Source organism: Puma concolor, unplaced genomic scaffold (assembly GCF_028749965.1).
Source record: "Puma concolor isolate L17-30 unplaced genomic scaffold, mPumCon1.1.hap2 unalloc_scaffold_60, whole genome shotgun sequence".
Taxonomy (NCBI): Eukaryota; Metazoa; Chordata; class Mammalia; order Carnivora; family Felidae; genus Puma; species Puma concolor.
The window spans coordinates 169,406-183,166 of record NW_028240270.1 but is presented as its reverse complement, the minus strand read 5'-3'; the positions used below and the strand labels follow the sequence as shown (position 1 = coordinate 183,166).

General features: G+C 46.7%; 1 pseudogene; it reads right to left on the bottom strand.

The window, feature by feature from the left end:
• Positions 1 to 13,761, bottom strand: part of LOC147571110 (pleckstrin homology domain-containing family M member 1-like) — a 48,308-nt pseudogene that overhangs the window by 24,775 nt on the left and 9,772 nt on the right.

Here is a 13,761-nt window from a genome sequence, read left to right as displayed (position 1 = left end):
AGGTAAAACAACAAAGCTTCTAGATGAAAATACAGGGGTCTTCACAGCTTTGGGTAGAGATCTTAAAAATAGACACAAAATACGTAAACCACAAACAGAGAGGCCAATAAATTGAAGAGCATTAAAACCAAGAATTTCTGCTCCACGAAAAATACCATTAAGAGATTTAAAACACAAGCCATAGGGGCACCTGGGTGGCTCAATCAGTTAAGCATCCAACTCTTGATTTCGGCTCAGGTCATGATCTCACAGTTTGTGAGTTCAAGCCCCAAGTCAGGCTTTGCACTGACAGTGTGGAGACTGCTTGGGATTCTCTCTCTTTCCCTCTCTTTTTCTTTTGTTTTTTTAATGTTTATTTATTTTTGAGAGAGAGACAGAGACAGAGTGCAAGTGGGCAAGGGGCAGAGAGAGAGAGATGGAGACACAGAATCCAAAGCAGGCTCCAGGCTCCAAGCTGTCAGCACAGAGCCCGGCGCACGGCTTGAACTCGTGAACCGCGAGATCATGACCTGAGCTTAGCCGACTGAGCCACCCAGGCATTCCTCTCTCCCTCTTTTTCTGCACGCGCATGAGCGTACACACTCTCTCTCAAAATAAATAAATAAACGTTAAAAAAACAGGCAAGCCATAGACTTGAAGAAACGTTTGCTATATGTATATGCGACATATTTTTTTCTCTAATAAAAGACATATCCATAATATGTAAAGAGCCTCTACCAATGAATCAGGAAATACACACAACTCAATTTAAGAATGAAGCAATGACTTAGAGACTTCCAACAGCCAATAAGCAAACGAAAAGGTATCAAGATCGTTAGTCATCAGGGAAATGCAAATTAAAACCACAGTGAGGTCCCACTGCACACCTATTAGAGTGGCCGAAATGAAAAAGACTGATGACCCACTGGCTAGGATAAAGAGCAATGAAAATGCTCACATATTGCCAATGTGAGTACAAGTCAATGCAAGCACTGTTAGAAAACTGCTTGGCAGTATGCACTAAAGGTAAACATACGCCTTCCCAATGACTGGGCGATTCCGCTCCTAGATATAAACCCCCAGAAAAGAGTGCAGAGGGGTTCACAGAAATACAAATGTAAGAACGTTCACATCAGCTTTCATCATAATAGCCCAAACCTGGAAACAACCCAAATGTCTGTTAGCAGGAGAATGGATAGATGCACTGTGATATACTCTTACAATGGAATGCTACAGAACAATGGAAAAGAACAAACTATAGCCTCATGCTATATGCACAGGTGAACCACACAGACATAATGCTCAGTGAAAGAAGCAAAAGAGTATGCATTGTACAGTTCCTTCCATACGAATGAAGTCGAACAATAGGAGAAATTAATCTACGGTGCTAGAAGTCAGAATAGAGGCTTCCTTTAGAGGGGAACAATGGGACAAGGCATGAGAGAGCCTTCTGGTGGGCTGGAAGTGTTCTATGTTTCCATCTGGAGGGTGGCCATAGAGGGTACATCGTATATAAGTACTCACTGAGATGTGTACTAAAGATCACTTTACAGCATTCCTCGAAAACGTTCTAAAGGGGGAAATAATAGTCTTTTTTTCTGGTAAATTTTTAAAAATCTTTATTTTTGAGAGAGAGAGAGAGAGCGCGCGCGCAGGGGAGGGGCAGACAGAAAGGGAGACACAAGAATCGGAAGCAGGCTCCAGGCTCTGAGCCGTCAGCACAGAGCCCGACGCGGGGCTCGAACTCACGAACCACAGATCACGACCTGAGCTGAAGTCGGACGCTTAACCGACTGAGCCACCCAGGCGCCCGGAAATAATAGTCTTTTGAACAAATGGTGCTGGTACCACTGTACATCAATATGCAAAAGAATCGAGCTGGGCCTCGTCCTTATACCACATACAAAAGTCAACTCAAAATGGATCATAGATCTCAATGTAAGAGCTAAAACTATAAAATTTTTAGAAGAACGCATCAATCTTTGTGACCTTGGGCTAGGAAACGGGTATACACGGGACACCAAAAGCACAAATGGCGAAAGAAAAAAATAGGTAGACTGGACTCTATCAACATTGAAAACGTTTATGCTGTAAATGTTACCACCAAGAAAGTGAAACGACAACTCACAGGATGGGAGGAAACAGTTGCTAATTATGTATTTAATAAGGGTATACAACCCAGAATATATAAAGAACTATTATAATTCAATAATAAAAAGACAAATAATCCCATTTTAAAATGGGCCAAGGGGTACCTGGGTAGCTCAGTGGGTTCAGCATCTGACTCTTGGTTTTGGCTCAGGTTGTGACCTCACGTTTCGTGAGTTCAAGCCCTGCATCGGGCTCTGTGCTAGCGGCAAGGAGCCTGCTTGGGACTCTCTCTCCTTCTCTCTCTGCCCCTCCCCTACTCATGCCCGCACTCCCACAAAATAAATAAGTGAAAAATAAACAAAATAAAATAAAAATGGGCCAAGGTTCTGAATAGACATTCCTCCAACGTAGATCTACAAATGGCCAAAAGTCACACAAACAAGATGATGCTTGACATCATTAGTCATTAAAGAAACGCAAATCAAAACCGTAAGTAGATACTGCTCCTGCCGCCTGCTAGCTATAATGACAATTTTTAAAAAGACAGTAAGAACTGTTGGTGAGGATGGAATACATTGCTGGTGGGAATATAAAATGGGGCCGCTGCTTAGGAAAACAGTTTGGTAGTTCCTCAGAAGGTTAAATATAGAGTTACCATGTGACCCAGAGATTTTGCTGCTGGGTATACATCCAAGACAATCAAAAATATACCCACACAAAAACTTGTACATGAATGTTCATGGCTGTGTTATTTATATTAGCCAAAAAAATGGGGGGAAAAAAACAAAAGTCTATCCACTGATGAAGGACAAAATAAAATGTGACGGGTTCATACAAAGGAATCTACAATGAATTATTACTCCCTGAAGCACAGATCAGGCTCCAACAACGATGAATCCTGAAAACAGTATGTTAATTGGAAGAAGCCAGTCACCAAAGGCTGCATATTACAGGATTCCATTTCTGTGAAATGTCCAGAATAGCAAATCTATAGACAAAGGAAATAAGTAGTTGCCAGGGGATGAGGGGAGTGAGGCGGGAGGAGGAGGATGGGACGTCACTGCTAATGGTAAGGGATTTCTTTTCTTTTCTTTCTAAATGTTTTTGTTTATTTTTTGAGAGAGAGATAGAGACAGAGCATCAGCAGGGGAGGAGCAGAGAGAGAGGGAGTCTGAAGCATGCTCCAGGCTCTGAGCTGTCAGCACAGAGCCCGACATGGGGCTCGAACTTGTGAACCACAGATCATGACCTGAGCTGAAGTCAGACCCTCAAACGACTGAGCCACCCAGGCATCCCAAGGGATTTCTTTTATGGGGGATGAAAATATTTTCAAATTCGATTGTAGTGATGGCTGCACAACCTTGTGAATATACGAAAAAAAATGGAATTATACACTTTAATTAGGTGAATTGTATGGTATATGAGTTATATCTCAATAAAGCTATTTAAAAGTGTGTGTGTGTGTGTGTGTGTGTGTGTGTGTGTGCGCGCGCGCGCGCGAGCGCGTGTCCTAATCTATTTCACGGCCTTGGCCCCATCCTGAGTTACAGGATCTGGAAGCTACCGGATGAGAGATATGCACGGATGGAGCTGAAAAAGCAAGACTATATCCTAACGTGACCCCAGACAACAGCTGGGATAAACCTGGGGTTCTGTATGTCTGCATGCACACGTGCATACAACTTCCTACCCTGGCTATTCATCCTAAAGGACAAATGTGAAATGGCAAAGAGCTCAGGTCCACAGCTTTGACAACCGCTTCACTGGGCCGATGGTTCTCAAGCCTCTGACCCATGGCTCTGTGCAGGAGATTCCCAGGGCTGGCTTCCCTCGGGGTTATCAACAAAGGAGACCGGCCCATTCTAGAGCTGCACTGCCCAACAGAAACAGAATTCCAGCCACATGTATCATTTTAAATGTTTTACTAGCCACGTTTTTAAAATGTAAAAAGAGGGGCGCCTGGGTGGCGCAGTCAGTTAGGTGTCCGACTTCAGCCAGGTCACGATCTCGCGGTCCGGGAGTTCGAGCCCCGCGTCGGGCTCTGGGCTGATGGCTCAGAGCCTGGAGCCTGTTTCCGATTCTGTGTCTCCCTCTCTCTCTGCCCCTCCCCCGTTCATGCTCTGTCTCTCTCTGTCCCAAAAATAAGTAAGTGTTGAAAAAAAATTAAAAAAAAAATGTAAAAAGAAACACGTGTAATTAACTTTTATATTTAACCCAACATCAAACATATTTTCATTGTAACACATAATCGATAAATGATTGAGTATTTCACCTTCTTTTTTTTTCAGACGAAGCCTTCAAGATCCAGTGTTTATTTCACAGAGCTTATCTCAGTTTGAGCTAACCACATTTTACACGCTCATTCAACAGCCACGTGTGGCTAGTGGTTACCATAGGGGATGGTGCAGTTCTAACCTGGCTCATATTGCAAGATGAGTATTCTCAAAGTCTGGTATTTTAGCAAATCTGAATTTAATAATAACAAGAGCTGAGGAGGAAACCAAGGCTCAGTGAGGCAAAGGGCCTCGCCCGAGGCCTTGAGCTGATAAGTGGCAGTGGTTATGCGCAGGGTCTATGATCAGATGAGAATTATCTTCTCTACGGGGTCAATGTGAGAGGACAAGAGAGACCCATGGGAAGGGACTGGCACCGTGCCTGGCTCACGTCCGCCGTGACAGATATGAGGGGCTAATGGAGACAAGGCAGAGACCACTCGGGGTGGCTAGCTGGGGAGACCCTGCACCAGCTCTGAGACATTTCCCCAAGACCTCTCCCCGAAAAGCTTGTATCACTCACCGGGCTGGTGGGTGAGGACACCCCAAGGCTCCGTGCAGCTCCGTCATCCTCCACAGACTTCTGCTGGCCGCTCCCCGGGCTGAATGCTCTGGCCGCCGCCTCTCCCACGGGACTGGAAGGCCTCTGGTCTAAAATGCTCACCGAGGGGACAGCTTTGGCAGTGCCCAACTGCAGCAAGCCCAGGGTGCCAGGTGCCTGGGGAGGCGGCTCCTGCTTGCGGTCCCCATCTTGAGTCCCAGAGGATGCTTGGGGCGGGAGGGGCTCTGCGGGCACATCAAAAGGGATGCTGGCCTCCAGGCCGGGGAGGGGGAGTGAGGCCCGCCCCGTGGGAATCTCCATTTCTCCACTCAGTCCGCTCAGTCCATTGGTTGGCACAGAGTTTACCTGGGCTTTGCTGAATTCCGACAATACCCTGGAAGTTTTTAAACAGAGAAACCTGTGTGACAAGCTGTCAGCTAGAATGCCCAAGGCTATTGGGACGGCGGTAAGAAGGCAAAACTGCTGTCTGGGGATTTCCAAAACAAAACATCCTCGTCATCCACCCACCGTGCTCCTCTGCTTACACACAAGCCTTCCTCTGACACGCCTCACAAAGTTTCTCCCCAGCTGGGACTGAGGTAGAGTGGGCGGCCAAGGGAACTGCGGGGCCCGGGATCTCCGGTGCAAGCGCTGGTCCACCAGAGCTGGGCCGTATGTGGGGTCCCAGATGCCTCCTGTTCCCAGGACCTGCTGCCGGAGATCAGTGTACACGGGGTGCAGGAGTGTGCACGCAAGTATACATGGGGTGTGCACCTGCTCACTCTTCCAATGGTACTGCCTCTTCCTGCCCTTCAGTGGTGCTTCAGGGACTACAGGGAGCCAGTGTTACTGTCTTTACATACACACACACACACACGCACGCACATGAAAACTACTCTGGGCCTTCTAAAATGTGCACTGGCTAGTGGCTGTTCCCCTTCTCCTGAGGCTTCTGAGAATCCACATTCTGTTTCTGAACTAGAACTATTTGCTGTCTCCTCCTTTGTTTATGAACCAATAGAGTATGTCACGGGCGAATACAGATTCCTACAACAACAAAGCTACCCGGGGCCCAAGAGATTGCCCATATCTGCCCTAATGGTTTACACTGGGTCAGAAGACGTGCCAAACTCCCCTTAATGTGGGCTCATTTCCATAAGGATTTTAGAACTCAAGTTTCTACCTTAATGTCTTCTGGCTGAGCTGTGTGCTCTTATCTACATCATAACCCCAAACAACATTTCAAGACATGCTAGTCAAACATTGGTGAACAACCCATACATTTATGGGCAACTGATCTGCAGCCCAAGACATTTCAGTGGGGAAAGAATAGTCTTTTCAACAAATGGTGCTGGGATAAGCGAACAGTCCCATGCAAAAGAAGAAAGTTGGACCCCTACCTCATACCATATAAACAATGAACTCAAAATGGATCAAAGACCTAAAAGTAAGAGCTAAAACTATAAAACTCTTAGAAGGAAACAGGTATACATCTTTGGATCAGGCAATGGTTTCTTATATGACAGCCAACAAATAAGTAAACAATAAAAAATAGGTACGCTGGACTTTATCAACACTAAAAGCTTTTGGGCTTCAAAAGGATACTATCAAGAAAGTAAAAAGATAACCCATAGAACAGGAAAAAAATCTGCATATCTTATATCCAAGGATTATCACATATCTGATAAGGGTCTAGTATCCAGAATATAGAGAGCTCTTACAATTCAATAATATTAGAACAAATAATCTGACTGAAAAATGGGCAAAGGTTTACAGAGACACTTCTCTAAAGGTATACAAATGGAAAGTACATGAAAAGATGCTCGATATCATTAGACGGGAGTGAAATACAAATCAAAACCGTAATAAGATACTACTTTATGCCTACCAAGATGCCTATAATAAAAAAGAGAGAGGGGCACCTGGGTGGTTCAATCAGTTAAGCATCCGACTTCGGCTCAGGTCATGATCTCACGGTTCGTGGGTTCGAGCCCTGTGTCGGGCTCTGTGCCGACAGCTTGGAGCCTGGAGACTGCTTCAGATTCTGTGTCTCCCTCTCTTTCTGCCTCTCCCCAACTCATGCTCTGTCTCTCTCTCTCTCTGTCTCTCTCTAAAATAAGAAACATTAAAAATTTTTTAAAAATTAAAAAGACAGAGAATAACAAGTGTTGGCAAAGGTGTAGAGAAAATGGAACTCCTACACGCTGCTGGCGGAAATGTGAAGTGGTGCAGCCTCTGTGGAGAACAGTTTGGTAGTTCCTTAAAAGTTAAACATAGAGTTACCATATGAGTCAGCAATTCAACTCATGGGTATATACCCAAGAGAATGAAAAGACAATGTCTGCACAAAAACCTGTACACGAGTGTTCACAGCAATATTATTCACAGTAGCCAAAAAGTAGGAATAGAACAAATGTCCACTAACTGAAAAGATAAAACAAATTGTGGTGTATTCACACAATGGAATATGATTCAGCCATGACCCATGCTACAACACGGATGAACCCTGAAAACCTACTAAGTGAAGGAAGGAGGTCACAAAAAGCCACATAGTGTATGATTCCGTTGGTATTAAATGTCCAGAATAGGTAAATCCATAGCTAGTGGGTAAGGGGTTTCCTTAAAGGGTGATGTTGGTTGGCTTTGGTTGGCACACTGCTGTGGCCCCACAATAGGTTCCTAAAGTTCACGGACTTCATTCCTTTACCCGTAAAACCGGCACGGTAACAGCACCCACCTATGACTGTGTTCAAGGCTGAATGAGATCATATAGGTAAAATGCTTATAGAGTGTCTGGCACAAAGTAAGTACTCAATAAACATTAACCTCAATTTGTCATTGGTTGTTCTTATCGCCACTGGCAAGACTGCTTAGCCTCTACACACATGGCTATAAAAATGTAAGGAAAGAGAATTACGGAAAGATTCACCAGCATTACCGAAATGGTTATCAATTATAAATGACCCCTCGTCTGTAAGACACATTTTAATGATGGAGTGGACTGGGTGTGGGAATAAAGAAACACCACCCGACAGCAAGAAGCTTGTGTGATAAATTAGAGTTTCCACCAAATCAACACCACGGTCAGGATGAAATCAAGTTCACAGGAGTCTCACCAGGATCAGAGCTGGTCGGCAGGACCCAGAGAGAATAAGAGACATGCACATCAAGTGGGAAAAAGTGCTAGAGATGAGGTTTTGAAGGAAAAATGAAAGAAAGAGAATTTTCAAAACTTTTGAAGAAAATGCAACCAACATAGGGCTGAAACGGTGACACCGCTCCGGTCCTTCCACTTCTGTCCAGCTCAGGGCAGCGTTTTTCAAAAACTGCCTGTTGAAAAATTCTAGAAGTTTGTGCTTTCATTTAGAAGACAGTCTGGAAACATATACGTATTATACACATACGTATATTGCGCGTACACAGAGGCGTAGGTGTGGAATAAAAGCATGGGCTGGAGAATCGGCATGACCACCCCATAAAGTGCCCCCGCCAAGCGATTCTGAGCCTGCGCTTTTCCTGAGCGCGTGGACTAGCGCGTTGGGGTCCACGGCACCACCTGGCGGTCAGGGGTGCTCATGAAAGTACAGGAGGGGGCCGCATGTGCGAAGAATCATTTCCCCCAAGAGAAGGCCTCATGATAACGACCTCTGACAAATATCACCAAGCACAGATCTGCAGCCGTGTATACACAGACAAGTAGCGCGAGAACTGACATCACGGGGACCCCCAGTAGTAAAATGATGATGACACCGCCTATGGAGCACTCACCCTGTGATTGGCACTGCTCTAAGCGCTTTGCATACCTTAACTCACTTCCTAGCATTCTTATCCCCGTCTTGCAGATGAGGACATCAAGGTCAGAAAGGTTGAGTATCTTGCCCGGGGTCGCAAAGCTGGTTAATGGAAGACTCCAGCAGTCTGGCTCCTGAGTCCACACTCCTAACCACCGGCCCCTAGCTGTGCTTCTCAGCGATCACTGTAATTCAGACCCAACCAACACAAAAGAAGCTATTCAGGCCATCAATCCTCTATTCACAAAGCAAACTGCAGTTTGGTTTCCAGAAAACATTAAGTTAATACATTTCCTTGGAATGTTACATCTTTTGTACTTTATGTTTAACTTGTAGATGATTTTAAAAAACTTTTTTTAACATTTATTTTGATAGAACGCCTGTTCTCTCTCTCTCTCAAAATAAATCAACTTTAAAAAATCCACGTAAACAAATATTTAAGTAATATGACAAAAATAAGCGAACTCTTAACTGCTGATGTGACTCTTCACCCTCAGACACACCCTCTAAGAGCTGGTGTGTGTGGACGTGCGAAGATAACTTCAAGCCCAGCACTCAGAGTGACGGTGCTGGATGTGTGTTTGTGCATCTGTGTGCTCTGTGTTTGCTGGTTCCGCACGCCACTGCCCCGCGCTGGTCTGTACATCCTGACCCTCTTCCCTTGACTTCTCCCACAATGCCCAGGATGACGCTTCCCACACAGGGTGGACGGTCACTGATTCAACGGCCTTAAGCTGGAATTTTCCAATCACAAGACTCACGAAAGATAAAAGCAGGGCACATGACAGACAGAGGGCCGGCGGGCTGGCCTGTGGGAGGAGGAGACACAAGGAAGGGTTCAGACAGGTGAGTGAACTTAAGTCACGCCATGGGCCCAGCCGATAGAGCGGGGATTGCTCCCTTCCAGGATGTTCTACCTAAATTCTTGTTTGATGTTTGAAAGTTCTAGCTAATGTGCTCTGTTGCTCAGAAGCTGCTTCAGCCGTAATTCGCCCCCAGGCATCTGATCTGATTCTCAGCCAGAGAATCCCTATGAGGGAGCCTCCACTTTACAGATGAAGAAACAACCTCACAGAGCCAACGCTTGGCCTGCCGTTACTGGACTTGTGACTGGTAGAACAGGGCTTGAGGCCGGATCCTGCTACAAGCCAGTCCGTACCGGCACCCAATCTGGTGTTCTTCCCACAGCAGCTGGGAAACCTGTAAAGACTTGAATGAACCAAGAAGGTAAGGGCACACAGGAGTAGAAAAGAAGATCCTAGACACTGGCTGAGGGAACATGGGTCTGGCTGAAGGAAGCGCTTAATAAAAATTTACCATTTTCGGGGCGCCTGGGTGGCTCAGTCAGTTAAGCGTCCGACTCTTGATTTTGGCTTGGGTCATGATCTCACAGTTCCTGGGATCAAGCTCTGCATCACGCTCTGCACTGACAGCGAGGGGCCTGCTTGGGATTCTCTCTCTCCCCCTCTCTCTCCCTGCCCTTCCCCAACTCATGCTCGCTTGCTCTCTCTCTCTCTCTCTCTCTCAAAACAAATAAATAAACTTGAAAAAAAAGTTTATCATGTTCTACCTATTAGATGAGCAAATATCCAAAAGTTTGATAATACCTTCTGCCTACAAGGCCGAGAGGGCACAGGTACATTCCTGACAGAGTGTAAACAGGCGGTTATCTATGAAAATTGTAGATTCATTTATCCTTTGCCTCAGCAATTCTGTTTCTGGGACTTTACTGAACAGAGATAGTTGCATAGACTTAAAAGATCACATACACACGGTTATTTATAGAAAGAGTGAACTCCAGTGTCCAGTAAATACAGGGCTGGCCAAATAAACTAAGGTAGATTCATACAATGGAAACACATGTCACAGGGGAAAAAAAAAAAAAAACTGAAGAAACTGATATGAAGCTCCAAAACAAAAATTCTGATCTCTTCTGAGACAAGGTATCAAACAGTATATTTATAATAGCTTTGTGGGGATGGGGCAGAGATAAGAAATATAAAAGACATTTAAAAAGTCTTTTCATATCTGTTAGATGCATTTAGAAACATCAGAAAAAGACATGTAAAGGGGGTGCCTGGGTGGCTCGGTCAGTTAAATGTCTGACTTCAGCCTAGCTCATGATCTCACAGTTTGTGAGTTCGAGCCCCACGTTGGGCTCTCTGCTGTCAGCACAGAATCTGCTTCAGATCCTCCGTCCCCCTTTCTCACTGCCCCTCCCCTGCTCATTCTCTCAAAAATAAATAAACTTTAAAAAAAAGAAAAAGAAAGATGTAAGGAATTAATAATTATGGTTACAAAGGTGGAAAAGACGTTTCACTGTAGGTAGACTTTTTTTTCTTACCATAAAAATAAATCTATTAAAAAACGAATGTTTCAAAAGGGCCTGAACGAAGAAGGCTCTGCTGTGGTGAGCATGGTTAACATAGAGAGATGGTGACTCACTACGTTGTACACCTGAGACTAATATAACACCGTGCGTCAACAATACTCAAATAGAAAAAAGTTCTTTTAAAGAGATAGCTCTGCCCAGGGTCCCTTCTCTAGTCAAGTTCATTGCTCCCTGTGCTCTTCCTCCACTCACTTGCTTGGCCCCTTTTGTGCACCACCTCCTCCAGGCCTCATTCAGGGTCTGTGTCCTTCAGAGGCCTTCTGGGAGGTCGCAGCGGAGCACCCTGACGCGCTGGGCTTCACTGCGTCTTTTGGAAGTCGTACATCTAACTCCGAACCGTTAGTTTCCGCCCTAGAGGCAATAATATTTTACACGAAGCCTCAGACAAATTAGGTAACTTGTCGAAGATCAGCCAGGGGCAGAGCCGGAGCCTGATTCAGCTCTGAGCCCTCCCTGAATCCATTCTCCTCGCTGCCCCATGTTGCCTCCAGTTATAAGTCCCGGCAACTCCAGTCCCTGAGGAAGAGCCACGGTCCTCTTTTCCTTTATGCCCTTAGAGAGCTCAATGCTCAGTGACAGGCAATCACATGCCATAGGAAGGGAGAGAAAGAGGAAGAGGAGAAGGAAGGAAGGAAGGCAGGGGGAGGAGAAGGAGTGGGGGGAGGACACTCACTCTTGCAGAGACGGGTCTGAGTCATCGGCATTTGCTGTCCCCAGATCGGAGTCGTAGGACATGGGCTCCTCGGAACGATCTGGACTCTTGGAGCCATTCACTTGGAGTGGGCAGCTATCAGAGTTTAGGCTGCAAGACAGCTGGGATGAACTGGCGGTGTCCAGGCTGAGGGAGGAGGCCGTGAGCTTCCGGTTCCGTCGGATCTTATGGCCTGAGTGCTGGACTTCGATGTCCTCCGAGCCTGAGGAATGGGAAATTGAATCCAGAGACTCTTTCCGCTGTAGTTGTGTCCCAGAGGTGGTGAGGGGGTCGAGCTCAGAGAGCGGGCAAAGCCCAGAGAGAGCCAGTGGGGTAAGCGTCCACTCGTTTAAGATGGCGGACTTGTAGGAGAGCTCGAAGGATAAGGACGTCAGTCCCTGCAGGAAGCTGAGGAGGAACTGGCCCTCCTCGGCGTCTCGAAGCAGGGCTGCGGGCTGATAGTACTCGCACAGGCGGGCGGGCTCCTGGAGGAGCAGCTTCAGGTAGCACTCCATCAGGCCGTCATTGAGGGCCAGCCTCAGCCAGGCCCGGCAGCGGCCCACGTCCGTGCTGACAAAGATCAGGTGCTCCAATTCCGAGACGATGTGTCTGCGGGTGGAGAGGACAGGCTTGTTTCAAGAAATGATTTCAGATCACGGAGGATTGTTTTATCCACTGGTGAGCAGGAGCCAGTAATAATGACTGCAAGTATATACAGGCTTGGGAAAAAAATCTCAGATAGCAGTGTTCTACAAGGAATTGAGAAATATTTAGCTACAACACCCCACTTTTTCGAGGTTACTGTCATGCAGGATAATTGCCATTTTTGTTACAACTCCCCAGGCGCCCTTGACATCACCTGCTCATCCGGCATACATCTGATGAGCCCCTAAGTGCCAGGTCTTTGGAGCCGTGAAGATACAGGATACAGACATGGTCCTGCCCTCAGTCCAGGTTACTACCTTTCAAGGGCACACGGAGGTGAACCCTGTTGTCAGTAGAGCTGGGGTGGGGGGAAGGCAATCACTTCCAGGTTGCAGTAAGAACAATGCCTTAGGCAAGGCATTGAGGGATTAGGCATAGGGATTAGGGATAGGCAAGGCATTGAGCTGGGCCTTGAGGGATTTCAAGCGGCAAAGATGGAAGGGGAACCTTAGGCACCAAGGACTGACAGCAAAAAGGCACCAAGGGTAGGGAAGCAGCAGCTGTGTAACAGGAGTGGTGAGCACTCCCGTTACAGCACGGGGAGGAGGAGGAGCGGCTGATTGGGTTGCAAAGTCAGGTGATGCAGGGTCTCGAGCATCCAACCGGTGAGGCAAAGTGGGGCAAGGGTCCCCACACCTGGCTGTGCGTCAGAATCACCTGGGAACCTGGTCAGGATACAGATTCTGGGGCCCCAACGAAGTGAATGGGACTCCAGGCTAGCACTGGGGAGCCTGAGAGTTTTTACACCGGGAAATGACTCGACCGCAGTCACGCAGACTTCTGGGTGGGCTGCTCGGGATAAGATCAGGTACCAAACTCAGTTCCCGAACCCTTGGTCTGATGTAAATGCCCTTCCTCTGACCATCACAGTGCCCTGAGCACGTCTCGCCCATAGGAGTGCGTGCTCCACAGGGCTCAGGGAATGAGCTCGGGTTAGCTTAAGCTCAATAAATGTGGACCAGCTGCCTGACCTAAGGACAGACAGAATGAGATAAGGGGGACAATTAGAAAGCCACTGCCACCTGGGAATGAGGTAAGAACCTGAGATAGGGCGGTGGCAGTCAGCAGGAAAAGGAAGATACAGACCGACAAGGCACCTTCAGGCTGCAGGTGGCATTTAATAGCCCTTAGAGGCAACGTGCCAGCAGCTGCTTGCTCCAAAGCCCAGGCAGTTAGGGCCAGGGCCGCAGAGGCAAACGTCCCAGGGTGGATATTCAGATGATCTGGATTCCACTGCTTTAAAAAATGCCACAGCCTCTTAGGATATAATACTTAGCATAGAGATGTTCAAACATTCC